This window comes from Ranitomeya variabilis, chromosome 2 (assembly GCF_051348905.1).
Source record: "Ranitomeya variabilis isolate aRanVar5 chromosome 2, aRanVar5.hap1, whole genome shotgun sequence".
Lineage (NCBI taxonomy): Eukaryota > Metazoa > Chordata > Amphibia > Anura > Dendrobatidae > Ranitomeya > Ranitomeya variabilis.
In genome coordinates, this window is record NC_135233.1 from 123,560,016 (window position 1) to 123,582,500 (window position 22,485).

General features: G+C 52.2%; 51 non-coding genes across 51 annotated transcripts; all 51 read right to left on the reverse strand.

The window, feature by feature from the left end:
* Positions 1-186: 186 nt before the first annotated feature.
* Positions 187-302, reverse strand: LOC143810570 (U5 spliceosomal RNA). Its single transcript, XR_013223020.1, has one exon. It is a non-coding gene; the product is annotated as a U5 spliceosomal RNA (small nuclear RNA).
* A 310-nt stretch (positions 303-612) lies between these two features.
* Positions 613-728, reverse strand: LOC143810473 (U5 spliceosomal RNA). The gene has a single exon (XR_013222926.1). It is a non-coding gene; the product is annotated as a U5 spliceosomal RNA (small nuclear RNA).
* A 622-nt stretch (positions 729-1,350) lies between these two features.
* LOC143810433 (U5 spliceosomal RNA) lies at positions 1,351-1,466 on the reverse strand. The gene has a single exon (XR_013222888.1). It is a non-coding gene; the product is annotated as a U5 spliceosomal RNA (small nuclear RNA).
* Positions 1,467-1,776: 310 nt separating this feature from the next.
* Positions 1,777-1,892, reverse strand: LOC143810509 (U5 spliceosomal RNA). The gene has a single exon (XR_013222960.1). It is a non-coding gene; the product is annotated as a U5 spliceosomal RNA (small nuclear RNA).
* Positions 1,893-2,202: 310 nt separating this feature from the next.
* LOC143810523 (U5 spliceosomal RNA) lies at positions 2,203-2,318 on the reverse strand. The gene has a single exon (XR_013222974.1). It is a non-coding gene; the product is annotated as a U5 spliceosomal RNA (small nuclear RNA).
* A 261-nt stretch (positions 2,319-2,579) lies between these two features.
* Positions 2,580-2,695, reverse strand: LOC143810380 (U5 spliceosomal RNA). Its single transcript, XR_013222836.1, has one exon. It is a non-coding gene; the product is annotated as a U5 spliceosomal RNA (small nuclear RNA).
* Positions 2,696-3,005: 310 nt separating this feature from the next.
* On the reverse strand, positions 3,006-3,121 carry LOC143811170 (U5 spliceosomal RNA). The gene has a single exon (XR_013223457.1). It is a non-coding gene; the product is annotated as a U5 spliceosomal RNA (small nuclear RNA).
* Positions 3,122-3,431: 310 nt separating this feature from the next.
* LOC143810276 (U5 spliceosomal RNA) lies at positions 3,432-3,547 on the reverse strand. Its single transcript, XR_013222736.1, has one exon. It is a non-coding gene; the product is annotated as a U5 spliceosomal RNA (small nuclear RNA).
* Positions 3,548-3,857: 310 nt separating this feature from the next.
* LOC143810384 (U5 spliceosomal RNA) lies at positions 3,858-3,973 on the reverse strand. The gene has a single exon (XR_013222840.1). It is a non-coding gene; the product is annotated as a U5 spliceosomal RNA (small nuclear RNA).
* Positions 3,974-4,283: 310 nt separating this feature from the next.
* Positions 4,284-4,399, reverse strand: LOC143810409 (U5 spliceosomal RNA). Its single transcript, XR_013222865.1, has one exon. It is a non-coding gene; the product is annotated as a U5 spliceosomal RNA (small nuclear RNA).
* Positions 4,400-4,709: 310 nt separating this feature from the next.
* On the reverse strand, positions 4,710-4,825 carry LOC143810525 (U5 spliceosomal RNA). The gene has a single exon (XR_013222976.1). It is a non-coding gene; the product is annotated as a U5 spliceosomal RNA (small nuclear RNA).
* Positions 4,826-5,135: 310 nt separating this feature from the next.
* LOC143810706 (U5 spliceosomal RNA) lies at positions 5,136-5,251 on the reverse strand. The gene has a single exon (XR_013223140.1). It is a non-coding gene; the product is annotated as a U5 spliceosomal RNA (small nuclear RNA).
* Positions 5,252-5,557: 306 nt separating this feature from the next.
* Positions 5,558-5,673, reverse strand: LOC143810691 (U5 spliceosomal RNA). The gene has a single exon (XR_013223128.1). It is a non-coding gene; the product is annotated as a U5 spliceosomal RNA (small nuclear RNA).
* A 310-nt stretch (positions 5,674-5,983) lies between these two features.
* LOC143810393 (U5 spliceosomal RNA) lies at positions 5,984-6,099 on the reverse strand. The gene has a single exon (XR_013222849.1). It is a non-coding gene; the product is annotated as a U5 spliceosomal RNA (small nuclear RNA).
* Positions 6,100-6,409: 310 nt separating this feature from the next.
* LOC143810667 (U5 spliceosomal RNA) lies at positions 6,410-6,525 on the reverse strand. The gene has a single exon (XR_013223107.1). It is a non-coding gene; the product is annotated as a U5 spliceosomal RNA (small nuclear RNA).
* A 304-nt stretch (positions 6,526-6,829) lies between these two features.
* Positions 6,830-6,945, reverse strand: LOC143810709 (U5 spliceosomal RNA). Its single transcript, XR_013223144.1, has one exon. It is a non-coding gene; the product is annotated as a U5 spliceosomal RNA (small nuclear RNA).
* Positions 6,946-7,245: 300 nt separating this feature from the next.
* On the reverse strand, positions 7,246-7,361 carry LOC143810600 (U5 spliceosomal RNA). Its single transcript, XR_013223049.1, has one exon. It is a non-coding gene; the product is annotated as a U5 spliceosomal RNA (small nuclear RNA).
* A 310-nt stretch (positions 7,362-7,671) lies between these two features.
* LOC143810394 (U5 spliceosomal RNA) lies at positions 7,672-7,787 on the reverse strand. Its single transcript, XR_013222850.1, has one exon. It is a non-coding gene; the product is annotated as a U5 spliceosomal RNA (small nuclear RNA).
* Positions 7,788-8,097: 310 nt separating this feature from the next.
* Positions 8,098-8,213, reverse strand: LOC143810671 (U5 spliceosomal RNA). The gene has a single exon (XR_013223110.1). It is a non-coding gene; the product is annotated as a U5 spliceosomal RNA (small nuclear RNA).
* Positions 8,214-8,517: 304 nt separating this feature from the next.
* On the reverse strand, positions 8,518-8,633 carry LOC143810710 (U5 spliceosomal RNA). Its single transcript, XR_013223145.1, has one exon. It is a non-coding gene; the product is annotated as a U5 spliceosomal RNA (small nuclear RNA).
* A 306-nt stretch (positions 8,634-8,939) lies between these two features.
* Positions 8,940-9,055, reverse strand: LOC143810571 (U5 spliceosomal RNA). Its single transcript, XR_013223021.1, has one exon. It is a non-coding gene; the product is annotated as a U5 spliceosomal RNA (small nuclear RNA).
* Positions 9,056-9,365: 310 nt separating this feature from the next.
* On the reverse strand, positions 9,366-9,481 carry LOC143810292 (U5 spliceosomal RNA). Its single transcript, XR_013222751.1, has one exon. It is a non-coding gene; the product is annotated as a U5 spliceosomal RNA (small nuclear RNA).
* Positions 9,482-9,791: 310 nt separating this feature from the next.
* Positions 9,792-9,907, reverse strand: LOC143810722 (U5 spliceosomal RNA). Its single transcript, XR_013223156.1, has one exon. It is a non-coding gene; the product is annotated as a U5 spliceosomal RNA (small nuclear RNA).
* Positions 9,908-10,207: 300 nt separating this feature from the next.
* Positions 10,208-10,323, reverse strand: LOC143810410 (U5 spliceosomal RNA). Its single transcript, XR_013222866.1, has one exon. It is a non-coding gene; the product is annotated as a U5 spliceosomal RNA (small nuclear RNA).
* Positions 10,324-10,633: 310 nt separating this feature from the next.
* On the reverse strand, positions 10,634-10,749 carry LOC143810526 (U5 spliceosomal RNA). The gene has a single exon (XR_013222977.1). It is a non-coding gene; the product is annotated as a U5 spliceosomal RNA (small nuclear RNA).
* Positions 10,750-11,059: 310 nt separating this feature from the next.
* LOC143810707 (U5 spliceosomal RNA) lies at positions 11,060-11,175 on the reverse strand. The gene has a single exon (XR_013223141.1). It is a non-coding gene; the product is annotated as a U5 spliceosomal RNA (small nuclear RNA).
* A 306-nt stretch (positions 11,176-11,481) lies between these two features.
* LOC143810693 (U5 spliceosomal RNA) lies at positions 11,482-11,597 on the reverse strand. Its single transcript, XR_013223129.1, has one exon. It is a non-coding gene; the product is annotated as a U5 spliceosomal RNA (small nuclear RNA).
* Positions 11,598-11,907: 310 nt separating this feature from the next.
* On the reverse strand, positions 11,908-12,023 carry LOC143810395 (U5 spliceosomal RNA). Its single transcript, XR_013222851.1, has one exon. It is a non-coding gene; the product is annotated as a U5 spliceosomal RNA (small nuclear RNA).
* A 310-nt stretch (positions 12,024-12,333) lies between these two features.
* Positions 12,334-12,449, reverse strand: LOC143810668 (U5 spliceosomal RNA). Its single transcript, XR_013223108.1, has one exon. It is a non-coding gene; the product is annotated as a U5 spliceosomal RNA (small nuclear RNA).
* Positions 12,450-12,753: 304 nt separating this feature from the next.
* LOC143810711 (U5 spliceosomal RNA) lies at positions 12,754-12,869 on the reverse strand. The gene has a single exon (XR_013223146.1). It is a non-coding gene; the product is annotated as a U5 spliceosomal RNA (small nuclear RNA).
* Positions 12,870-13,175: 306 nt separating this feature from the next.
* Positions 13,176-13,291, reverse strand: LOC143810572 (U5 spliceosomal RNA). The gene has a single exon (XR_013223022.1). It is a non-coding gene; the product is annotated as a U5 spliceosomal RNA (small nuclear RNA).
* A 310-nt stretch (positions 13,292-13,601) lies between these two features.
* On the reverse strand, positions 13,602-13,717 carry LOC143810396 (U5 spliceosomal RNA). Its single transcript, XR_013222852.1, has one exon. It is a non-coding gene; the product is annotated as a U5 spliceosomal RNA (small nuclear RNA).
* Positions 13,718-14,027: 310 nt separating this feature from the next.
* Positions 14,028-14,143, reverse strand: LOC143810650 (U5 spliceosomal RNA). The gene has a single exon (XR_013223092.1). It is a non-coding gene; the product is annotated as a U5 spliceosomal RNA (small nuclear RNA).
* A 300-nt stretch (positions 14,144-14,443) lies between these two features.
* Positions 14,444-14,559, reverse strand: LOC143810573 (U5 spliceosomal RNA). The gene has a single exon (XR_013223023.1). It is a non-coding gene; the product is annotated as a U5 spliceosomal RNA (small nuclear RNA).
* Positions 14,560-14,869: 310 nt separating this feature from the next.
* Positions 14,870-14,985, reverse strand: LOC143810398 (U5 spliceosomal RNA). Its single transcript, XR_013222854.1, has one exon. It is a non-coding gene; the product is annotated as a U5 spliceosomal RNA (small nuclear RNA).
* A 310-nt stretch (positions 14,986-15,295) lies between these two features.
* Positions 15,296-15,411, reverse strand: LOC143810651 (U5 spliceosomal RNA). Its single transcript, XR_013223093.1, has one exon. It is a non-coding gene; the product is annotated as a U5 spliceosomal RNA (small nuclear RNA).
* Positions 15,412-15,711: 300 nt separating this feature from the next.
* LOC143810574 (U5 spliceosomal RNA) lies at positions 15,712-15,827 on the reverse strand. Its single transcript, XR_013223024.1, has one exon. It is a non-coding gene; the product is annotated as a U5 spliceosomal RNA (small nuclear RNA).
* A 310-nt stretch (positions 15,828-16,137) lies between these two features.
* LOC143810411 (U5 spliceosomal RNA) lies at positions 16,138-16,253 on the reverse strand. Its single transcript, XR_013222867.1, has one exon. It is a non-coding gene; the product is annotated as a U5 spliceosomal RNA (small nuclear RNA).
* Positions 16,254-16,563: 310 nt separating this feature from the next.
* Positions 16,564-16,679, reverse strand: LOC143810527 (U5 spliceosomal RNA). The gene has a single exon (XR_013222978.1). It is a non-coding gene; the product is annotated as a U5 spliceosomal RNA (small nuclear RNA).
* A 310-nt stretch (positions 16,680-16,989) lies between these two features.
* Positions 16,990-17,105, reverse strand: LOC143810708 (U5 spliceosomal RNA). The gene has a single exon (XR_013223143.1). It is a non-coding gene; the product is annotated as a U5 spliceosomal RNA (small nuclear RNA).
* A 306-nt stretch (positions 17,106-17,411) lies between these two features.
* LOC143810694 (U5 spliceosomal RNA) lies at positions 17,412-17,527 on the reverse strand. The gene has a single exon (XR_013223130.1). It is a non-coding gene; the product is annotated as a U5 spliceosomal RNA (small nuclear RNA).
* Positions 17,528-17,837: 310 nt separating this feature from the next.
* Positions 17,838-17,953, reverse strand: LOC143810399 (U5 spliceosomal RNA). The gene has a single exon (XR_013222855.1). It is a non-coding gene; the product is annotated as a U5 spliceosomal RNA (small nuclear RNA).
* Positions 17,954-18,263: 310 nt separating this feature from the next.
* LOC143810670 (U5 spliceosomal RNA) lies at positions 18,264-18,379 on the reverse strand. Its single transcript, XR_013223109.1, has one exon. It is a non-coding gene; the product is annotated as a U5 spliceosomal RNA (small nuclear RNA).
* A 304-nt stretch (positions 18,380-18,683) lies between these two features.
* LOC143810712 (U5 spliceosomal RNA) lies at positions 18,684-18,799 on the reverse strand. Its single transcript, XR_013223147.1, has one exon. It is a non-coding gene; the product is annotated as a U5 spliceosomal RNA (small nuclear RNA).
* A 306-nt stretch (positions 18,800-19,105) lies between these two features.
* LOC143810575 (U5 spliceosomal RNA) lies at positions 19,106-19,221 on the reverse strand. The gene has a single exon (XR_013223025.1). It is a non-coding gene; the product is annotated as a U5 spliceosomal RNA (small nuclear RNA).
* Positions 19,222-19,531: 310 nt separating this feature from the next.
* On the reverse strand, positions 19,532-19,647 carry LOC143810400 (U5 spliceosomal RNA). Its single transcript, XR_013222856.1, has one exon. It is a non-coding gene; the product is annotated as a U5 spliceosomal RNA (small nuclear RNA).
* Positions 19,648-19,957: 310 nt separating this feature from the next.
* LOC143810652 (U5 spliceosomal RNA) lies at positions 19,958-20,073 on the reverse strand. Its single transcript, XR_013223094.1, has one exon. It is a non-coding gene; the product is annotated as a U5 spliceosomal RNA (small nuclear RNA).
* Positions 20,074-20,373: 300 nt separating this feature from the next.
* Positions 20,374-20,489, reverse strand: LOC143810576 (U5 spliceosomal RNA). Its single transcript, XR_013223026.1, has one exon. It is a non-coding gene; the product is annotated as a U5 spliceosomal RNA (small nuclear RNA).
* Positions 20,490-20,799: 310 nt separating this feature from the next.
* Positions 20,800-20,915, reverse strand: LOC143810401 (U5 spliceosomal RNA). The gene has a single exon (XR_013222857.1). It is a non-coding gene; the product is annotated as a U5 spliceosomal RNA (small nuclear RNA).
* Positions 20,916-21,225: 310 nt separating this feature from the next.
* Positions 21,226-21,341, reverse strand: LOC143810660 (U5 spliceosomal RNA). The gene has a single exon (XR_013223101.1). It is a non-coding gene; the product is annotated as a U5 spliceosomal RNA (small nuclear RNA).
* A 304-nt stretch (positions 21,342-21,645) lies between these two features.
* LOC143810713 (U5 spliceosomal RNA) lies at positions 21,646-21,761 on the reverse strand. Its single transcript, XR_013223148.1, has one exon. It is a non-coding gene; the product is annotated as a U5 spliceosomal RNA (small nuclear RNA).
* Positions 21,762-22,485: the final 724 nt, after the last annotated feature.

The following is a 22,485-nucleotide window of genomic DNA, read 5'->3' on the forward strand; positions in this document are numbered from 1 at the left end:
CCGCAGGCTGCTCTGTTCTCAGCTCTATGCTGCTGACAGAGCATCACCTGTTCCGCTGCCCGGAAGAAGGCCATCCATGGCTACAATATGCAAATGAGGGCATCTTCCCAGCAACCCCAGGGTTCAGTCTCCCACCGAAACCCCACCCACCCATTCCTTTATTCTGTTGTTGAACCCAATTAAGGAAGCCCCAGCAAGATGGATTATGCAAAAATTGCCACAAAACTCAGTTTTGCTCCTCTCCACGAAAATCTTTAGTAAAAGGCGAAAGATTTTTACGTTCTGAAGAGAAGCCAGAGTATACTGGGCAAGGGCCTCCTCCCGACCTACCACCATGGCAGCAGCCCTCACTTGGCCCAGGGAGAGCACCTAGAAGTGGGTGCGTGGTTTGGTGATGGAAAAACAAAAACGGCAACAGCCCATCGTCCGCAGGCTGCTCTGTTCTCAGCTCTATGCTGCTGACAGAGCATCACCTGTTCCGCTGCCCGGAAGAAGGCCATCCATGGCTACAATATGCAAATGAGGGCCTCTTCCCAGCCACCCCAGGGTTCAGTCTCCCACCGAAACCCCACCCACCCATTCCTTTATTCTGTTGTTGAACCCAATTAAGGAAGCCCCAGCAAGCTGGAGCATGCAAAAATTGCCACAAAACTCAGTTTTGCTCCTCTCCACGGAAATCTTTAGTAAAAGGCGAAAGATTTTTACGTTCTGAAGAGAAGCTAGGGTATACTGGGCAAGGGCCTCCTCCCGACCTACCACCATGGCAGCAGCCCTCACTTGGCCCAGGGAGAGCACCTAGAAGTGGGTGCGTGGTTTGGTGATGGAAAAACAAAAACGGCAACAGCCCATCGTACGCAGGCTGCTCTGTTCTCAGGCTGCTGACAGAGCATCACCTGTTCCGCTGCCCGGAAGAAGGCCATCCATGGCTACAATATGCAAATGAGGGCCTCTTCCCAGCAACCCCAGGGTTCAGTCTCCCACCGAAACCCCACCCATTCCTTTATTCTGTTGTTGAACCCAATTAAGGCTACGTTCACACTTGCGTTGTGCGCCGCAGCGTCGGCGCCGCAACGCACAACGAAAATAAAAACGCAGCAAAACGCATGCACAACGCTGCATTTTGCGCCGCATGCGTCGTTTTTTTCATTGAATTTGGACGCAGCAAAAATGCAACTTGCTGCGTCCTCTGCGCCCCGACGCGGGCGCCGCAGCGACGCATGCGGCGCAAAACGCAAGTGCGCCGCATGTCCATGCGCCCCCATGTTAAATATAGGGTCGCATGACGCATGCGGCGCCGCTGCGGCGCCCGACGCTGCGGCGAGGACCGCAAATGTGAACGTAGCCTAAGGAAGCCCCAGCAAGCTGGAGCATGCAAAAATTGCCACAAAACTCAGTTTTGCTCCTCTCCACAGAAATCTTTAGTAAAAGGCGAAAGATTTTTACGTTCTGAAGAGAAGCCAGAGTACACTGGGCAAGGGCCTCCTCCCGACCTACCACCATGGCAGCAGCCCTCACTTGGCCCAGGGAGAGCACCTAGAAGTGGGTGCATGGTTTGGTGATGGAAAAACAAAAACGGCAACAGCCCATCGTCCGCAGGCTGCTCTGTTCTCAGCTCTATGCTGCTGACAGAGCATCACCTGTTCCGCTGCCCGGAAGAAGGCCATGCATGGCTACAATATGTAAATGAGAGCCTCTTCCCAGCAACCCCAGGGTTCAGTCTCCCACCGAAACCCCACCCACCCATTCCTTTATTCTGTTGTTGAACCCAATTAAGGAAGCCGCAGCAAGCTGGAGCATGCAAAAATTGCCACAAAACTCAGTTTTGCTCCTCTCCACGGAAATCTTTAGTAAAAGGCGAAAGATTTTTACATTCTGAAGAGAAGCCGGAGTGTACTGGGCAAGGGCCTCCTCCCGACCTACCACCATGGCAGCAGCCCTCACTTGGCCCAGGGAGAGCACCTAGAAGTGGGTGCGTGGTTTGGTGATGGAAAAACAAAAACGGCAACAGCCCATCATCCGCAGGCTGCTCTGTTCTCAGCTCTATGCTGCTGACAGAGCATCACCTGTTCCGCTGCCCGGAAGAAGGCCATCCATGGCTACAATATGCAAATGAGGGCCTCTTCCCAGCAACCCCAGGGTTCAGTCTCCCACCGAAACCCCACCCACCCATTCCTTTATTCTGTTGTTGAACCCAATTAAGGATGCCCCAGCAAGCTGGAGCATGCAAAAATTGCCACAAACCTCAGTTTTGCTCCTCTCCACGGAAATCTTTAGTAAAAGGCGAAAGATTTTTACGTTCTGAAGAGAAGGCAGAGTATACTGGGCAAGGGCCTCCTCCCGACCTACCACCATGGCAGCAGCCCTCACTTGGCCCAGGGAGAACACCTAGAAGTGGGTGCGTGGTTTGGTGATGGAAAAACAAAAACGGCAACAGCCCATCGTCCGCAGGCTGCTCTGTTCTCAGCTCTATGCTGCTGACAGAGCATCACCTGTTCCGCTGCCCGGAAGAAGGCCATCCATGGCTACAATATGCAAATGAGGGCCTCTTCCTTTATTCTGTTGTTGAACCCAATTAAGGAAGCCCCAGCAAGCTGGAGCATGCAAAAATTGCCACAAAACTCAGTTTTGCTCCTCTCCACGGAAATCTTTAGTAAAAGGCGAAAGATTTTTACGTTCTGAAGAGAAGCCAGGGTATACTGGGCAAGGGCCTCCTCCCGACCTACCACCATGGCAGCAGCCCGCACTTGGCCCAGGGAGAGCACCTAGAAGTGGGTGCGTGGTTTGGTAATGGAAAAACAAAAACGGCAACAGCCCATCATCCGCAGGCTGCTCTGTTCTCAGCTCTATGCTGCTGACAGAGCATCACCTGTTCCGCTGCCCGGAAGAAGGCCATCCATGGCTACAATATGCAAATGAGGGCCTCTGCCCAGCAACCCCAGGGTTCAGTCTCCCACCGAAACCCCACCCACCCATTCCTTTATTCTGTTGTTGAACCCAATTAAGGAAGCCCCAGCAAGCTGGAGCATGCAAAAATTGCCACAAAACTCAGTTTTGCTCCTCTCCACGGAAATCTTTAGTAAAAGGCGAAAGATTTTTACGTTGTGAAGAGAAGCCAGAGTATACTGGGCAAGGGCCTCCTCCCGACCTACCACTATGGCAGCAGCCCTCACTTGGCCCAGGGAGAGCAACTAGAAGTGGGTGCGCGGTTTGGTGATGGAAAAACAAAAACGGCAACAGCCCATCGTCCGCAGGCTGCTCTGTTCTCAGCTCTATGCTGCTGACAGAGCATCACCTGTTCCGCTGCCCGGAAGAAGGCCATCCATGGCTACAATATGCAAATGAGGGCCTCTTCCCAGCAACCCCAGGGTTCAGTTTCCGACCGAAACCCCACCCACCCATTCCTTTATTCTGTTGTTGAACCCAACTAAGGAAGCCCCAGCAAGCTGGAGCATGCAAAAATTGCCACAAAACTCAGTTTTGCTCCTCTCCACGGAAATCTTTAGTAAAAGGCAAAAGATTTTTACGTTATGAGGAGAAGCCAGAGTACACTGGACAAGGGCCTCCTCCCGACCTACCACCATGGCAGCAGCCCTCACTTGGCCCAGGGAGAGCACCTAGAAGTGGGTGCGTGGTTTGGTGTTGGAAAAACAAAAACGGCAACAGCCCATCGTCCACAGGCTGCTCTGTTCTCAGCTCTATGCTGCTGACAGAGCATCACCTGTTCCGCTGCCCGGAAGAAGGCCAACCATGGCTACAATATGCAAATGAGGGCCTCTTCCCAGCAACCCCAGGGTTCAGTCTCCCACCGAAACCCCACCCACCCATTCCTTTATTCTGTTGTTGAACCCAATTAAGGAAGCCCCAGCAAGCTGGAGCATGCAAAAATTGCCACAAAACTCAGTTTTGCTCCTCTCCACGGAAATCTTTAGTAAAAGGCAAAAGATTTTTACGTTCTGAAGAGAAGCCAGGGTATACTGGGCAAGGGCCTCCTCCCGACCTACCACCATGGCAGCAGCCCGCACTTGGCCCAGTGAGAGCACCTAGAAGTGGGTGCGTGGTTTGGTAATGGAAAAACAAAAACGGCAACAGCCCATCATCCGCAGGCTGTTCTGTTCTCAGCTCTATGCTGCTGACAGAGGATCACCTGTTCCGCTGCCCGGAAGAAGGCCATCCATGGCTACAATATGCAAATGAGGGCCTCTTCCCAGCAACCCCAGGGTTCAGTCTCCCACCGAAACCCCACCCACCCATTCCTTTATTCTGTTGTTGAACCCAATTAAGGAAGCCCCAGCAAGCTGGAGCATGCAAAAATTGCCACAAAACTCAGTTTTGCTCCTCTACACGGAAATCTTTAGTAAAAGGCGAAAGATTTTTACGTTCTGAAGAGAAGCTAGAGTGTACTGGGCAAGGGCCTCCTCCCGACCTACCACCATGGCAGCAGCCCTCACTTGGCCCAGGGAGAGCACCTAGAAGTTGGTGCGTGGTTTGGTGATGGAAAAACAAAAACGGCAACAGCCCATCATCCGCAGGCTGCTCTGTCCTCAGCTCTATGCTGCTGACAGAGCATCACCTGTTCCGCTGCCCGGAAGAAGGCCATCCATGGCTACAATATGCAAATGAGGGCCTCTTCCCAGCAACCCCAGGGTTCAGTCTCCCACCGAAACCCCACCCACCCATTCCTTTATTCTGTTGTTGAACCCAATTAAGGATGCCCCAGCAAGCTGGAGCATGCAAAAATTGCCACAAACCTCAGTTTTGCTCCTCTCCACGGAAATCTTTAGTAAAAGGCGAAAGATTTTTACGTTCTGAAGAGAAGGCAGAGTATACTGGGCAAGGGCCTCCTCCCGACCTACCACCATGGCAGCAGCCCTCACTTGGCCCAGGGAGAACACCTAGAAGTGGGTGCGTGGTTTGGTTATGGAAAAACAAAAACGGCAACAGCCCATCGTCCGCAGGCTGCTCTGTTCTCAGCTCTATGCTGCTGACAGAGCATCACCTGTTCCGCTGCCCGGAAGAAGGCCATCCATGGCTACAATATGCAAATGAGGGCCTCTTCCCAGCAACCCCAGGGTTCAGTCTCCCACCGAAACCCCACCCACCCATTCCTTTATTCTGTTGTTGAACCCAATTAAGGAAGCCCCAGCAAGCTGGAGCATGCAAAAATTGCCACAAAACTCAGTTTTGCTCCTCTCCACGGAAATCTTTAGTAAAAGGTGAAAGATTTTTACGTTCTGAAGATCAACTAGAGTATACGGGGCAAGGGCCTCCTCCCGACCTACCACCATGGCAGCAGCCCTCACTTGGCCCAGGGAGAGCACCTAGAAGTGGGTGCGTGGTTTGGTGATGGAAAAACAAAAACGGCAACAGCCCATCGTCCGCAGGCTGCTCTGTTCTCAGCTCTATGCTGCTGACAGAGCATCACCTGTTCCGCTGCCCGGAAGAAGGCCATCCATGGCTACAATATGCAAATGAGGGCCTCTTCCCAGCAACCCCAGGGTTCAGTCTCCCACCGAAACCCCACCCATCCCTTTATTCTGTTGTTGAACACAATTAAGGAAGCCCCAGCAAGCTGGAGCATGCAAAAATTGCCACAAAACTCAGTTTTGCTCCTCTCCGCTGAAATCTTTAGTAAAAGGCGAAATATTTTTACGTTCTGAAGAGAAGCTAGAGTATACTGGGCAAGGGCCTCCTCCCGACCTACCACCATGGCAGCAGCCCTCACTTGGCCCAGGGAGAGCACCTAGAAGTGGGTGCGTGGTTTGGTGATGGAAAAACAAAAACGGCAACAGCCCATCGTCCGCAGGCTGCTCTGTTCTCAGCTCTATGCTGCTGGCAAAGCATCACCTGTTCCGCTGCCCGGAAGAAGGCCATCCATGGCTACAATATGCAAATGAGGGCCTCTTCCCAGCAACCCCAGGGTTCAGTCTCCCACCGAAACCCCACCCACCCATTCCTTTATTCTGTTGTTGAACCCAATTAAGGAAGCCCCAGCAAGCTGGAGCATGCAAAAATTGCCACAAAACTCAGTTTTGCTCCTCTCCACGGAAATCTTTAGTAAAAGGCGAAAGATTTTTACGTTCTGAGGAGAAGCCAGAGTACACTGGGCAAGGGCCTCCTCCCGACCTACCACCATGGCAGCAGCCCTCACTTGGCCCAGGGAGAGCACCTAGAAGTGGGTGCGTGGTTTGGTGATGGAAAAACAAAAACGGCAACAGCCCATCGTCCGCAGGCTGCTCTGTTCTCAGCTCTATGCTGCTGACAGAGCATCACCTGTTCCGCTGCCCGGAAGAAGGCCATCCATGGCTACAATATGCAAATGAGGGCATCTTCCCAGCAACCCCAGGGTTCAGTCTCCCACCGAAACCCCACCCACCCATTCCTTTATTCTGTTGTTGAACCCAATTAAGGAAGCCCCAGCAAGATGGATTATGCAAAAATTGCCACAAAACTCAGTTTTGTTCCCCTCCACGAAAATCTTTAGTAAAAGGCGAAAGATTTTTACGTTCTGAAGAGAAGCCAGAGTATACTGGGCAAGGGCCTCCTCCCGACCTACCACCATGGCAGCAGCCCTCACTTGGCCCAGGGAGAGCACCTAGAAGTGGGTGCGTGGTTTGGTGATGGAAAAACAAAAACGGCAACAGCCCATCGTACGCAGGCTGCTCTGTTCTCAGGCTGCTGACAGAGCATCACCTGTTCCGCTGCCCGGAAGAAGGCCATCCATGGCTACAATATGCAAATGAGGGCCTCTTCCCAGCAACCACAGGGTTCAGTCTCCCACCGAAACCCCACCCACCCATTCCTTTATTCTGTTGTTGAACCCAATTAAGGAAGCCCCAGCAAGCTGGAGCATGCAAAAATTGCCACAAAACTCAGTTTTGCTCCTCTCCATGGAAATCTTTAGTAAAAGGTGAAAGATTTTTACGTTCTGAAGATAAACTAGAGTATACGGGGCAAGGGCCTCCTCCCGACCTACCACCATGGCAGCAGCCCTCACTTGGCCCAGGGAGAGCACCTAGAAGTGGGTGCGTGGTTTGGTGATGGAAAAACAAAAACGGCAACAGCCCATCGTACGCAGGCTGCTCTGTTCTCAGGCTGCTGACAGAGCATCACCTGTTCCGCTGCCCGGAAGAAGGCCATCCATGGCTACAATATGCAAATGAGGGCCTCTTCCCAGCAACCCCAGGGTTCAGTCTCCCACCGAAACCCCACCCATTCCTTTATTCTGTTGTTGAACCCAATTAAGGAAGCCCCAGCAAGCTGGAGCATGCAAAAATTGCCACAAAACTCAGTTTTGCTCCTCTCCGCTGAAATCTTTAGTAAAAGGCGAAAGATTTTTACGTTCTGAAGAGAAGCCAGAGTTTACTGGGCAAGGGCCTCCTCCCGACCTACCACCATGGCAGCAGCCCTCACTTGGCCCAGGGAGAGCACCTAGAAGTGGGTGCGTGGTTTGGTGATGGAAAAACAAAAACGGCAACAGCCCATCGTCCGCAGGCTGCTCTGTTCTCAGCTCTATGCTGCTGGCAAAGCATCACCTGTTCCGCTGCCCGGAAGAAGGCCATCCATGGCTACAATATGCAAATGAGGGCCTCTTCCCAGCAACCACAGGGTTCAGTCTCCCACCGAAACCCCACCCACCCATTCCTTTATTCTGTTGTTGAACCCAATTAAGGAAGCCCCAGCAAGCTGGAGCATGCAAAAATTGCCACAAAACTCAGTTTTGCTCCTCTCCACGGAAATCTTTAGTAAAAGGCGAAAGATTTTTACGTTCTGAGGAGAAGCCAGAGTACACTGGGCAAGGGCCTCCTCCCGACCTACCACCATGGCAGCAGCCCTCACTTGGCCCAGGGAGAGCACCTAGAAGTGGGTGCGTGGTTTGGTGATGGAAAAACAAAAACGGCAACAGCCCATCGTCCGCAGGCTGCTCTGTTCTCAGCTCTATGCTGCTGACAGAGCATCACCTGTTCCGCTGCCCGGAAGAAGGCCATCCATGGCTACAATATGCAAATGAGGGCATCTTCCCAGCAACCCCAGGGTTCAGTCTCCCACCGAAACCCCACCCACCCATTCCTTTATTCTGTTGTTGAACCCAATTAAGGAAGCCCCAGCAAGATGGATTATGCAAAAATTGCCACAAAACTCAGTTTTGTCCCTCTCCACGAAAATCTTTAGTAAAAGGCGAAAGATTTTTACGTTCTGAAGAGAAGCCAGAGTATACTGGGCAAGGGCCTCCTCCCGACCTACCACCATGGCAGCAGCCCTCACTTGGCCCAGGGAGAGCACCTAGAAGTGGGTGCGTGGTTTGGTGATGGAAAAACAAAAACGGCAACAGCCCATCGTACGCAGGCTGCTCTGTTCTCAGGCTGCTGACAGAGCATCACCTGTTCCGCTGCCCGGAAGAAGGCCATCCATGGCTACAATATGCAAATGAGGGCCTCTTCCCAGCAACCCCAGGGTTCAGTCTCCCACCGAAACCCCACCCACCCATTCCTTTATTCTGTTGTTGAACCCAATTAAGGAAGCCCCAGCAAGCTGGAGCATGCAAAAATTGCCACAAAACTCAGTTTTGCTCCTCTCCATGGAAATCTTTAGTAAAAGGTGAAAGATTTTTACGTTCTGAAGATAAACTAGAGTATACGGGGCAAGGGCCTCCTCCCGACCTACCACCATGGCAGCAGCCCTCACTTGGCCCAGGGAGAGCACCTAGAAGTGGGTGCGTGGTTTGGTGATGGAAAAACAAAAACGGCAACAGCCCATCGTCCGCAGGCTGCTCTGTTCTCAGCTCTATGCTGCTGACAGAGCATCACCTGTTCCGCTGCCCGGAAGAAGGCCATCCATGGCTACAATATGCAAATGAGGGCCTCTTCCCAGCAACCCCAGGGTTCAGTCTCCCACCGAAACCCCACCCATTCCTTTATTCTGTTGTTGAACCCAATTAAGGAAGCCCCAGCAAGCTGGAGCATGCAAAAATTGCCACAAAACTCAGTTTTGCTCCTCTCCGCTGAAATCTTTAGTAAAAGGCGAAAGATTTTTACGTTCTGAAGAGAAGCCAGAGTATACTGGGCAAGGGCCTCCTCCCGACCTACCACCATGGCAGCAGCCCTCACTTGGCCCAGGGAGAGCACCTAGAAGTGGGTGCGTGGTTTGGTGATGGAAAAACAAAAACGGCAACAGCCCATCGTCCGCAGGCTGCTCTGTTCTCAGCTCTATGCTGCTGGCAAAGCATCACCTGTTCCGCTGCCCGGAAGAAGGCCATCCATGGCTACAATATGCAAATGAGGGCCTCTTCCCAGCAACCACAGGGTTCAGTCTCCCACCGAAACCCCACCCACCCATTCCTTTATTCTGTTGTTGAACCCAATTAAGGAAGCCCCAGCAAGCTGGAGCATGCAAAAATTGCCACAAAACTCAGTTTTGCTCCTCTCCACGGAAATCTTTAGTAAAAGGCGAAAGATTTTTACGTTCTGAGGAGAAGCCAGAGTAAACTGGGCAAGGGCCTCCTCCCGACCTACCACCATGGCAGCAGCCCTCACTTGGCCCAGGGAGAGCACCTAGAAGTGGGTGCGTGGTTTGGTGATGGAAAAACAAAAACGGCAACAGCCCATCGTCCGCAGGCTGCTCTGTTCTCAGCTCTATGCTGCTGACAGAGCATCACCTGTTCCGCTGCCCGGAAGAAGGCCATCCATGGCTACAATATGCAAATGAGGGCATCTTCCCAGCAACCCCAGGGTTCAGTCTCCCACCGAAACCCCACCCACCCATTCCTTTATTCTGTTGTTGAACCCAATTAAGGAAGCCCCAGCAAGATGGATTATGCAAAAATTGCCACAAAACTCAGTTTTGTTCCTCTCCATGAAAATCTTTAGTAAAAGGCGAAAGATTTTTACGTTCTGAAGGGAAGCCAGAGTATACTGGGCAAGGGCCTCCTCCCGACCTACCACCATGGCAGCAGCCCTCACTTGGCCCAGGGAGAGCACCTAGAAGTGGGTGCGTGGTTTGGTGATGGAAAAACAAAAACGGCAACAGCCCATCGTACGCAGGCTGCTCTGTTCTCAGGCTGCTGACAGAGCATCACCTGTTCCGCTGCCCGGAAGAAGGCCATCCATGGCTACAATATGCAAATGAGGGCCTCTTCCCAGCAACCCCAGGGTTCAGTCTCCCACCGAAACCCCACCCATTCCTTTATTCTGTTGTTGAACCCAATTAAGGAAGCCCCAGCAAGCTGGAGCATGCAAAAATTGCCACAAAACTCAGTTTTGCTCCTCTACACGGAAATCTTTAGTAAAAGGCGAAAGATTTTTACGTTCTGAAGAGAAGCTAGAGTGTACTGGGCAAGGGCCTCCTCCCGACCTACCACCATGGCAGCAGCCCTCACTTGGCCCAGGGAGAGCACCTAGAAGTTGGTGCGTGGTTTGGTGATGGAAAAACAAAAACGGCAACAGCCCATCATCCGCAGGCTGCTCTGTCCTCAGCTCTATGCTGCTGACAGAGCATCACCTGTTCCGCTGCCCGGAAGAAGGCCATCCATGGCTACAATATGCAAATGAGGGCCTCTTCCCAGCAACCCCAGGGTTCAGTCTCCCACCGAAACCCCACCCACCCATTCCTTTATTCTGTTGTTGAACCCAATTAAGGATGCCCCAGCAAGCTGGAGCATGCAAAAATTGCCACAAACCTCAGTTTTGCTCCTCTCCACGGAAATCTTTAGTAAAAGGCGAAAGATTTTTACGTTCTGAAGAGAAGGCAGAGTATACTGGGCAAGGGCCTCCTCCCGACCTACCACCATGGCAGCAGCCCTCACTTGGCCCAGGGAGAACACCTAGAAGTGGGTGCGTGGTTTGGTTATGGAAAAACAAAAACGGCAACAGCCCATCGTCCGCAGGCTGCTCTGTTCTCAGCTCTATGCTGCTGACAGAGCATCACCTGTTCCGCTGCCCGGAAGAAGGCCATCCATGGCTACAATATGCAAATGAGGGCCTCTTCCCAGCAACCCCAGGGTTCAGTCTCCCACCGAAACCCCACCCACCCATTCCTTTATTCTGTTGTTGAACCCAATTAAGGAAGCCCCAGCAAGCTGGAGCATGCAAAAATTGCCACAAAACTCAGTTTTGCTCCTCTCCACGGAAATCTTTAGTAAAAGGTGAAAGATTTTTACGTTCTGAAGATCAACTAGAGTATACGGGGCAAGGGCCTCCTCCCGACCTACCACCATGGCAGCAGCCCTCACTTGGCCCAGGGAGAGCACCTAGAAGTGGGTGCGTGGTTTGGTGATGGAAAAACAAAAACGGCAACAGCCCATCGTCCGCAGGCTGCTCTGTTCTCAGCTCTATGCTGCTGACAGAGCATCACCTGTTCCGCTGCCCGGAAGAAGGCCATCCATGGCTACAATATGCAAATGAGGGCCTCTTCCCAGCAACCCCAGGGTTCAGTCTCCCACCGAAACCCCACCCATCCCTTTATTCTGTTGTTGAACACAATTAAGGAAGCCCCAGCAAGCTGGAGCATGCAAAAATTGCCACAAAACTCAGTTTTGCTCCTCTCCGCTGAAATCTTTAGTAAAAGGCGAAATATTTTTACGTTCTGAAGAGAAGCTAGAGTATACTGGGCAAGGGCCTCCTCCCGACCTACCACCATGGCAGCAGCCCTCACTTGGCCCAGGGAGAGCACCTAGAAGTGGGTGCGTGGTTTGGTGATGGAAAAACAAAAACGGCAACAGCCCATCGTCCGCAGGCTGCTCTGTTCTCAGCTCTATGCTGCTGGCAAAGCATCACCTGTTCCGCTGCCCGGAAGAAGGCCATCCATGGCTACAATATGCAAATGAGGGCCTCTTCCCAGCAACCCCAGGGTTCAGTCTCCCACCGAAACCCCACCCACCCATTCCTTTATTCTGTTGTTGAACCCAATTAAGGAAGCCCCAGCAAGCTGGAGCATGCAAAAATTGCCACAAAACTCAGTTTTGCTCCTCTCCACGGAAATCTTTAGTAAAAGGCGAAAGATTTTTACGTTCTGAGGAGAAGCCAGAGTACACTGGGCAAGGGCCTCCTCCCGACCTACCACCATGGCAGCAGCCCTCACTTGGCCCAGGGAGAGCACCTAGAAGTGGGTGCGTGGTTTGGTGATGGAAAAACAAAAACGGCAACAGCCCATCGTCCGCAGGCTGCTCTGTTCTCAGCTCTATGCTGCTGACAGAGCATCACCTGTTCCGCTGCCCGGAAGAAGGCCATCCATGGCTACAATATGCAAATGAGGGCATCTTCCCAGCAACCCCAGGGTTCAGTCTCCCACCGAAACCCCACCCACCCATTCCTTTATTCTGTTGTTGAACCCAATTAAGGAAGCCCCAGCAAGATGGATTATGCAAAAATTGCCACAAAACTCAGTTTTGTTCCCCTCCACGAAAATCTTTAGTAAAAGGCGAAAGATTTTTACGTTCTGAAGAGAAGCCAGAGTATACTGGGCAAGGGCCTCCTCCCGACCTACCACCATGGCAGCAGCCCTCACTTGGCCCAGGGAGAGCACCTAGAAGTGGGTGCGTGGTTTGGTGATGGAAAAACAAAAACGGCAACAGCCCATCGTACGCAGGCTGCTCTGTTCTCAGGCTGCTGACAGAGCATCACCTGTTCCGCTGCCCGGAAGAAGGCCATCCATGGCTACAATATGCAAATGAGGGCCTCTTCCCAGCAACCCCAGGGTTCAGTCTCCCACCGAAACCCCACCCACCCATTCCTTTATTCTGTTGTTGAACCCAATTAAGGAAGCCCCAGCAAGCTGGAGCATGCAAAAATTGCCACAAAACTCAGTTTTGCTCCTCTCCATGGAAATCTTTAGTAAAAGGTGAAAGATTTTTACGTTCTGAAGATAAACTAGAGTATACGGGGCAAGGGCCTCCTCCCGACCTACCACCATGGCAGCAGCCCTCACTTGGCCCAGGGAGAGCACCTAGAAGTGGGTGCGTGGTTTGGTGATGGAAAAACAAAAACGGCAACAGCCCATCGTCCGCAGGCTGCTCTGTTCTCAGCTCTATGCTGCTGACAGAGCATCACCTGTTCCGCTGCCCGGAAGAAGGCCATCCATGGCTACAATATGCAAATGAGGGCCTCTTCCCAGCAACCCCAGGGTTCAGTCTCCCACCGAAACCCCACCCATTCCTTTATTCTGTTGTTGAACCCAATTAAGGAAGCCCCAGCAAGCTGGAGCATGCAAAAATTGCCACAAAACTCAGTTTTGCTCCTCTCCGCTGAAATCTTTAGTAAAAGGCGAAAGATTTTTACGTTCTGAAGAGAAGCCAGAGTATACTGGGCAAGGGCCTCCTCCCGACCTACCACCATGGCAGCAGCCCTCACTTGGCCCAGGGAGAGCACCTAGAAGTGGGTGCGTGGTTTGGTGATGGAAAAACAAAAACGGCAACAGCCCATCGTCCGCAGGCTGCTCTGTTCTCAGCTCTATGCTGCTGGCAAAGCATCACCTGTTCCGCTGCCCGGAAGAAGGCCATCCATGGCTACAATATGCAAATGAGGGCCTCTTCCCAGCAACCACAGGGTTCAGTCTCCCACCGAAACCCCACCCACCCATTCCTTTATTCTGTTGTTGAACCCAATTAAGGAAGCCCCAGCAAGCTGGAGCATGCAAAAATTGCCACAAAACTCAGTTTTGCTCCTCTCCACGGAAATCTTTAGTAAAAGGCGAAAGATTTTTACGTTCTGAGGAGAAGCCAGAGTACACTGGGCAAGGGCCTCCTCCCGACCTACCACCATGGCAGCAGCCCTCACTTGGCCCAGGGAGAGCACCTAGAAGTGGGTGCGTGGTTTGGTGATGGAAAAACAAAAACGGCAACAGCCCATCGTCCGCAGGCTGCTCTGTTCTCAGCTCTATGCTGCTGACAGAGCATCACCTGTTCCGCTGCCCGGAAGAAGGCCATCCATGGCTACAATATGCAAATGAGGGCATCTTCCCAGCAACCCCAGGGTTCAGTCTCCCACCGAAACCCCACCCACCCATTCCTTTATTCTGTTGTTGAACCCAATTAAGGAAGCCCCAGCAAGATGGATTATGCAAAAATTGCCACAAAACTCAGTTTTGTTCCTCTCCACGAAAATCTTTAGTAAAAGGCGAAAGATTTTTACGTTCTGAAGAGAAGCCAGAGTATACTGGGCAAGGGCCTCCTCCCGACCTACCACCATGGCAGCAGCCCTCACTTGGCCCAGGGAGAGCACCTAGAAGTGGGTGCGTGGTTTGGTGATGGAAAAACAAAAACGGCAACAGCCCATCGTACGCAGGCTGCTCTGTTCTCAGGCTGCTGACAGAGCATCACCTGTTCCGCTGCCCGGAAGAAGGCCATCCATGGCTACAATATGCAAATGAGGGCCTCTTCCCAGCAACCCCAGGGTTCAGTCTCCCACCGAAACCCCACCCATTCCTTTATTCTGTTGTTGAACCCAATTAAGGAAGCCCCAGCAAGCTGGAGCATGCAAAAATTGCCACAAAACTCAGTTTTGCTCCTCTCCGCTGAAATCTTTAGTAAAAGGCGAAAGATTTTTACGTTCTGAAGAGAAGCCAGAGTATACTGGGCAAGGGCCTCCTCCCGACCTACCACCATGGCAGCAGCCCTCACTTGGCCCAGGGAGAGCACCTAGAAGTGGGTGCGTGGTTTGGTGATGGAAAAACAAAAACGGCAACAGCCCATCGTCCGCAGGCTGCTCTGTTCTCAGCTCTATGCTGCTGGCAAAGCATCACCTGTTCCGCTGCCCGGAAGAAGGCCATCCATGGCTACAATATGCAAATGAGGGCCTCTTCCCAGCAACCACAGGGTTCAGTCTCCCACCGAAACCCCACCCACCCATTCCTTTATTCTGTTGTTGAACCCAATTAAGGAAGCCCCAGCAAGCTGGAGCATGCAAAAATTGCCACAAAACTCAGTTTTGCTCCTCTCCACGGAAATCTTTAGTAAAAGGCGAAAGATTTTTACGTTCTGAGGAGAAGCCAGAGTACACTGGGCAAGGGCCTCCTCCCGACCTACCACCATGGCAGCAGCCCTCACTTGGCCCAGGGAGAGCACCTAGAAGTGGGTGCGTGGTTTGGTGATGGAAAAACAAAAACGGCAACAGCCCATCGTCCGCAGGCTGCTCTGTTCTCAGCTCTATGCTGCTGACAGAGCATCACCTGTTCCGCTGCCCGGAAGAAGGCCATCCATGGCTACAATATGCAAATGAGGGCATCTTCCCAGCAACCCCAGGGTTCAGTCTCCCACCGAAACCCCACCCACCCATTCCTTTATTCTGTTGTTGAACCCAATTAAGGAAGCCCCAGCAAGATGGATTATGCAAAAATTGCCACAAAACTCAGTTTTGTTCCTCTCCACGAAAATCTTTAGTAAAAGGCGAAAGATTTTTACGTTCTGAAGAGAAGCCAGAGTATACTGGGCAAGGGCCTCCTCCCGACCTACCACCATGGCAGCAGCCCTCACTTGGCCCAGGGAGAGCACCTAGAAGTGGGTGCGTGGTTTGGTGATGGAAAAACAAAAACGGCAACAGCCCATCGTACGCAGGCTGCTCTGTTCTCAGGCTGCTGACAGAGCATCACCTGTTCCGCTGCCCGGAAGAAGGCCATCCATGGCTACAATATGCAAATGAGGGCCTCTTCCCAGCAACCCCAGGGTTCAGTCTCCCACCGAAACCCCACCCATTCCTTTATTCTGTTGTTGAACCCAATTAAGGAAGCCCCAGCAAGCTGGAGCATGCAAAAATTGCCACAAAACTCAGTTTTGCTCCTCTCCGCTGAAATCTTTAGTAAAAGGCGAAAGATTTTTACGTTCTGAAGAGAAGCCAGAGTATACTGGGCAAGGGCCTCCTCCCGACCTACCACCATGGCAGCAGCCCTCACTTGGCCCAGGGAGAGCACCTAGAAGTGGGTGCGTGGTTTGGTGATGGAAAAACAAAAACGGCAACAGCCCATCGTCCGCAGGCTGCTCTGTTCTCAGCTCTATGCTGCTGGCAAAGCATCACCTGTTCCGCTGCCCGGAAGAAGGCCATCCATGGCTACAATATGCAAATGAGGGCCTCTTCCCAGCAACCACAGGGTTCAGTCTCCCACCGAAACCCCACCCACCCATTCCTTTATTCTGTTGTTGAACCCAATTAAGGAAGCCCCAGCAAGCTGGAGCATGCAAAAATTGCCACAAAACTCAGTTTTGCTCCTCTACACGGAAATCTTTAGTAAAAGGCGAAAGATTTTTACGTTCTGAAGAGAAGCTAGAGTGTACTGGGCAAGGGCCTCCTCCCGACCTACCACCATGGCAGCAGCCCTCACTTGGCCCAGGGAGAGCACCTAGAAGTTGGTGCGTGGTTTGGTGATGGAAAATCAAAAACGGCAACAGCCCATCATCCGCAGGCTGCTCTGTCCTCAGCTCTATGCTGCTGACAGAGCATCACCTGTTCCGCTGCCCGGAAGAAGGCCATCCATGGCTACAATATGCAAATGAGGGCCTCTTCCCAGCAACCCCAGGGTTCAGTCTCCCACCGAAACCCCACCCACCCATTCCTTTATTCTGTTGTTGAACCCAATTAAGGATGCCCCAGCAAGCTGGAGCATGCAAAAATTGCCACAAACCTCAGTTTTGCTCCTCTCCACGGAAATCTTTAGTAAAAGGCGAAAGATTTTTACGTTCTGAAGAGAAGGCAGAGTATACTGGGCAAGGGCCTCCTCCCGACCTACCACCATGGCAGCAGCCCTCACTTGGCCCAGGGAGAACACCTAGAAGTGGGTGCGTGGTTTGGTTATGGAAAAACAAAAACGGCAACAGCCCATCGTCCGCAGGCTGCTCTGTTCTCAGCTCTATGCTGCTGACAGAGCATCACCTGTTCCGCTGCCCGGAAGAAGGCCATCCATGGCTACAATATGCAAATGAGGGCCTCTTCCCAGCAACCCCAGGGTTCAGTCTCCCACCGAAACCCCACCCACCCATTCCTTTATTCTGTTGTTGAACCCAATTAAGGAAGCCCCAGCAAGCTGGAGCATGCAAAAATTGCCACAAAACTCAGTTTTGCTCCTCTCCACGGAAATCTTTAGTAAAAGGTGAAAGATTTTTACGTTCTGAAGATCAACTAGAGTATACGGGGCAAGGGCCTCCTCCCGACCTACCACCATGGCAGCAGCCCTCACTTGGCCCAGGGAGAGCACCTAGAAGTGGGTGCGTGGTTTGGTGATGGAAAAACAAAAACGGCAACAGCCCATCGTCCGCAGGCTGCTCTGTTCTCAGCTCTATGCTGCTGACAGAGCATCACCTGTTCCGCTGCCCGGAAGAAGGCCATCCATGGCTACAATATGCAAATGAGGGCCTCTTCCCAGCAACCCCAGGGTTCAGTCTCCCACCGAAACCCCACCCATCCCTTTATTCTGTTGTTGAACACAATTAAGGAAGCCCCAGCAAGCTGGAGCATGCAAAAATTGCCACAAAACTCAGTTTTGCTCCTCTCCGCTGAAATCTTTAGTAAAAGGCGAAATATTTTTACGTTCTGAAGAGAAGCTAGAGTATACTGGGCAAGGGCCTCCTCCCGACCTACCACCATGGCAGCAGCCCTCACTTGGCCCAGGGAGAGCACCTAGAAGTGGGTGCGTGGTTTGGTGATGGAAAAACAAAAACGGCAACAGCCCATCGTCCGCAGGCTGCTCTGTTCTCAGCTCTATGCTGCTGGCAAAGCATCACCTGTTCCGCTGCCCGGAAGAAGGCCATCCATGGCTACAATATGCAAATGAGGGCCTCTTCCCAGCAACCCCAGGGTTCAGTCTCCCACCGAAACCCCACCCACCCATTCCTTTATTCTGTTGTTGAACCCAATTAAGGAAGCCCCAGCAAGCTGGAGCATGCAAAAATTGCCACAAAACTCAGTTTTGCTCCTCTCCACGGAAATCTTTAGTAAAAGGCGAAAGATTTTTACGTTCTGAGGAGAAGCCAGAGTACACTGGGCAAGGGCCTCCTCCCGACCTACCACCATGGCAGCAGCCCTCACTTGGCCCAGGGAGAGCACCTAGAAGTGGGTGCGTGGTTTGGTGATGGAAAAACAAAAACGGCAACAGCCCATCGTCCGCAGGCTGCTCTGTTCTCAGCTCTATGCTGCTGACAGAGCATCACCTGTTCCGCTGCCCGGAAGAAGGCCATCCATGGCTACAATATGCAAATGAGGGCATCTTCCCAGCAACCCCAGGGTTCAGTCTCCCACCGAAACCCCACCCACCCATTCCTTTATTCTGTTGTTGAACCCAATTAAGGAAGCCCCAGCAAGATGGATTATGCAAAAATTGCCACAAAACTCAGTTTTGTTCCCCTCCACGAAAATCTTTAGTAAAAGGCGAAAGATTTTTACGTTCTGAAGAGAAGCCAGAGTATACTGGGCAAGGGCCTCCTCCCGACCTACCACCATGGCAGCAGCCCTCACTTGGCCCAGGGAGAGCACCTAGAAGTGGGTGCGTGGTTTGGTGATGGAAAAACAAAAACGGCAACAGCCCATCGTACGCAGGCTGCTCTGTTCTCAGGCTGCTGACAGAGCATCACCTGTTCCGCTGCCCGGAAGAAGGCCATCCATGGCTACAATATGCAAATGAGGGCCTCTTCCCAGCAACCCCAGGGTTCAGTCTCCCACCGAAACCCCACCCACCCATTCCTTTATTCTGTTGTTGAACCCAATTAAGGAAGCCCCAGCAAGCTGGAGCATGCAAAAATTGCCACAAAACTCAGTTTTGCTCCTCTCCATGGAAATCTTTAGTAAAAGGTGAAAGATTTTTACGTTCTGAAGATAAACTAGAGTATACGGGGCAAGGGCCTCCTCCCGACCTACCACCATGGCAGCAGCCCTCACTTGGCCCAGGGAGAGCACCTAGAAGTGGGTGCGTGGTTTGGTGATGGAAAAACAAAAACGGCAACAGCCCATCGTCCGCAGGCTGCTCTGTTCTCAGCTCTATGCTGCTGACAGAGCATCACCTGTTCCGCTGCCCGGAAGAAGGCCATCCATGGCTACAATATGCAAATGAGGGCCTCTTCCCAGCAACCCCAGGGTTCAGTCTCCCACCGAAACCCCACCCATTCCTTTATTCTGTTGTTGAACCCAATTAAGGAAGCCCCAGCAAGCTGGAGCATGCAAAAATTGCCACAAAACTCAGTTTTGCTCCTCTCCGCTGAAATCTTTAGTAAAAGGCGAAAGATTTTTACGTTCTGAAGAGAAGCCAGAGTATACTGGGCAAGGGCCTCCTCCCGACCTACCACCATGGCAGCAGCCCTCACTTGGCCCAGGGAGAGCACCTAGAAGTGGGTGCGTGGTTTGGTGATGGAAAAACAAAAACGGCAACAGCCCATCGTCCGCAGGCTGCTCTGTTCTCAGCTCTATGCTGCTGGCAAAGCATCACCTGTTCCGCTGCCCGGAAGAAGGCCATCCATGGCTACAATATGCAAATGAGGGCCTCTTCCCAGCAACCACAGGGTTCAGTCTCCCACCGAAACCCCACCCACCCATTCCTTTATTCTGTTGTTGAACCCAATTAAGGAAGCCCCAGCAAGCTGGAGCATGCAAAAATTGCCACAAAACTCAGTTTTGCTCCTCTCCACGGAAATCTTTAGTAAAAGGCGAAAGATTTTTACGTTCTGAGGAGAAGCCAGAGTACACTGGGCAAGGGCCTCCTCCCGACCTACCACCATGGCAGCAGCCCTCACTTGGCCCAGGGAGAGCACCTAGAAGTGGGTGCGTGGTTTGGTGATGGAAAAACAAAAACGGCAACAGCCCATCGTCCGCAGGCTGCTCTGTTCTCAGCTCTATGCTGCTGACAGAGCATCACCTGTTCCGCTGCCCGGAAGAAGGCCATCCATGGCTACAATATGCAAATGAGGGCATCTTCCCAGCAACCCCAGGGTTCAGTCTCCCACCGAAACCCCACCCACCCATTCCTTTATTCTGTTGTTGAACCCAATTAAGGAAGCCCCAGCAAGATGGATTATGCAAAAATTGCCACAAAACTCAGTTTTGTTCCTCTCCACGAAAATCTTTAGTAAAAGGCGAAAGATTTTTACGTTCTGAAGAGAAGCCAGAGTATACTGGGCAAGGGCCTCCTCCCGACCTACCACCATGGCAGCAGCCCTCACTTGGCCCAGGGAGAGCACCTAGAAGTGGGTGCGTGGTTTGGTGATGGAAAAACAAAAACGGCAACAGCCCATCGTACGCAGGCTGCTCTGTTCTCAGGCTGCTGACAGAGCATCACCTGTTCCGCTGCCCGGAAGAAGGCCATCCATGGCTACAATATGCAAATGAGGGCCTCTTCCCAGCAACCCCAGGGTTCAGTCTCCCACCGAAACCCCACCCATTCCTTTATTCTGTTGTTGAACCCAATTAAGGAAGCCCCAGCAAGCTGGAGCATGCAAAAATTGCCACAAAACTCAGTTTTGCTCCTCTCCGCTGAAATCTTTAGTAAAAGGCGAAAGATTTTTACGTTCTGAAGAGAAGCCAGAGTATACTGGGCAAGGGCCTCCTCCCGACCTACCACCATGGCAGCAGCCCTCACTTGGCCCAGGGAGAGCACCTAGAAGTGGGTGCGTGGTTTGGTGATGGAAAAACAAAAACGGCAACAGCCCATCGTCCGCAGGCTGCTCTGTTCTCAGCTCTATGCTGCTGGCAAAGCATCACCTGTTCCGCTGCCCGGAAGAAGGCCATCCATGGCTACAATATGCAAATGAGGGCCTCTTCCCAGCAACCACAGGGTTCAGTCTCCCACCGAAACCCCACCCACCCATTCCTTTATTCTGTTGTTGAACCCAATTAAGGAAGCCCCAGCAAGCTGGAGCATGCAAAAATTGCCACAAAACTCAGTTTTGCTCCTCTCCACGGAAATCTTTAGTAAAAGGCGAAAGATTTTTACGTTCTGAGGAGAAGCCAGAGTACACTGGGCAAGGGCCTCCTCCCGACCTACCACCATGGCAGCAGCCCTCACTTGGCCCAGGGAGAGCACCTAGAAGTGGGTGCGTGGTTTGGTGATGGAAAAACAAAAACGGCAACAGCCCATCGTCCGCAGGCTGCTCTGTTCTCAGCTCTATGCTGCTGACAGAGCATCACCTGTTCCGCTGCCCGGAAGAAGGCCATCCATGGCTACAATATGCAAATGAGGGCATCTTCCCAGCAACCCCAGGGTTCAGTCTCCCACCGAAACCCCACCCACCCATTCCTTTATTCTGTTGTTGAACCCAATTAAGGAAGCCCCAGCAAGATGGATTATGCAAAAATTGACACAAAACTCAGTTTTGTCCCTCTCCACGAAAATCTTTAGTAAAAGGCGAAAGATTTTTACGTTCTGAAGAGAAGCCAGAGTATACTGGGCAAGGGCCTCCTCCCGACCTACCACCATGGCAGCAGCCCTCACTTGGCCCAGGGAGAGCACCTAGAAGTGGGTGCGTGGTTTGGTGATGGAAAAACAAAAACGGCAACAGCCCATCGTACGCAGGCTGCTCTGTTCTCAGGCTGCTGACAGAGCATCACCTGTTCCGCTGCCCGGAAGAAGGCCATCCATGGCTACAATATGCAAATGAGGGCCTCTTCCCAGCAACCCCAGGGTTCAGTCTCCCACCGAAACCCCACCCACCCATTCCTTTATTCTGTTGTTGAACCCAATTAAGGAAGCCCCAGCAAGCTGGAGCATGCAAAAATTGCCACAAAACTCAGTTTTGCTCCTCTCCATGGAAATCTTTAGTAAAAGGTGAAAGATTTTTACGTTCTGAAGATAAACTAGAGTATACGGGGCAAGGGCCTCCTCCCGACCTACCACCATGGCAGCAGCCCTCACTTGGCCCAGGGAGAGCACCTAGAAGTGGGTGCGTGGTTTGGTGATGGAAAAACAAAAACGGCAACAGCCCATCGTCCGCAGGCTGCTCTGTTCTCAGCTCTATGCTGCTGACAGAGCATCACCTGTTCCGCTGCCCGGAAGAAGGCCATCCATGGCTACAATATGCAAATGAGGGCCTCTTCCCAGCAACCCCAGGGTTCAGTCTCCCACCGAACCCCACCCATTCCTTTATTCTGTTGTTGAACCCAATTAAGGAAGCCCCAGCAAGCTGGAGCATTCCTTCCTTCCTTCCTTCCTTCCTTCCTTCCTTCCTTCCTTCCTTCCTTCCTTCCTTCCTTCCTTCCTTCCTTCCTTCCTTCCTTCCTTCCTTCCTTCCTTCCTTCCTTCCTTCCTTCCTTCCTTCCCTTCCTTCCTTCCTTCCTTCCTTCCTTCCTTCCTTCCTTCCTTCCTTCCTTCCTTCCTTCCTTCCTTCCTTCCTTCCTTCCTTCCTTCCTTCCTTCCTTCCTTCCTTCCTTCCTTCCTTCCTTCCTTCCTTCCTTCCTTCCTTCCTTCCTTCCTTCCTTCCTTCCTTCCTTCCTTCCTTCCTTCCTTCCTTCCTTCCTTCCTTCCTTCCTTCCTTCCTTCCTTCCTTCCTTCCTTCCTTCCTTCCTTCCTTCCTTCCTTCCTTCCTTCCTT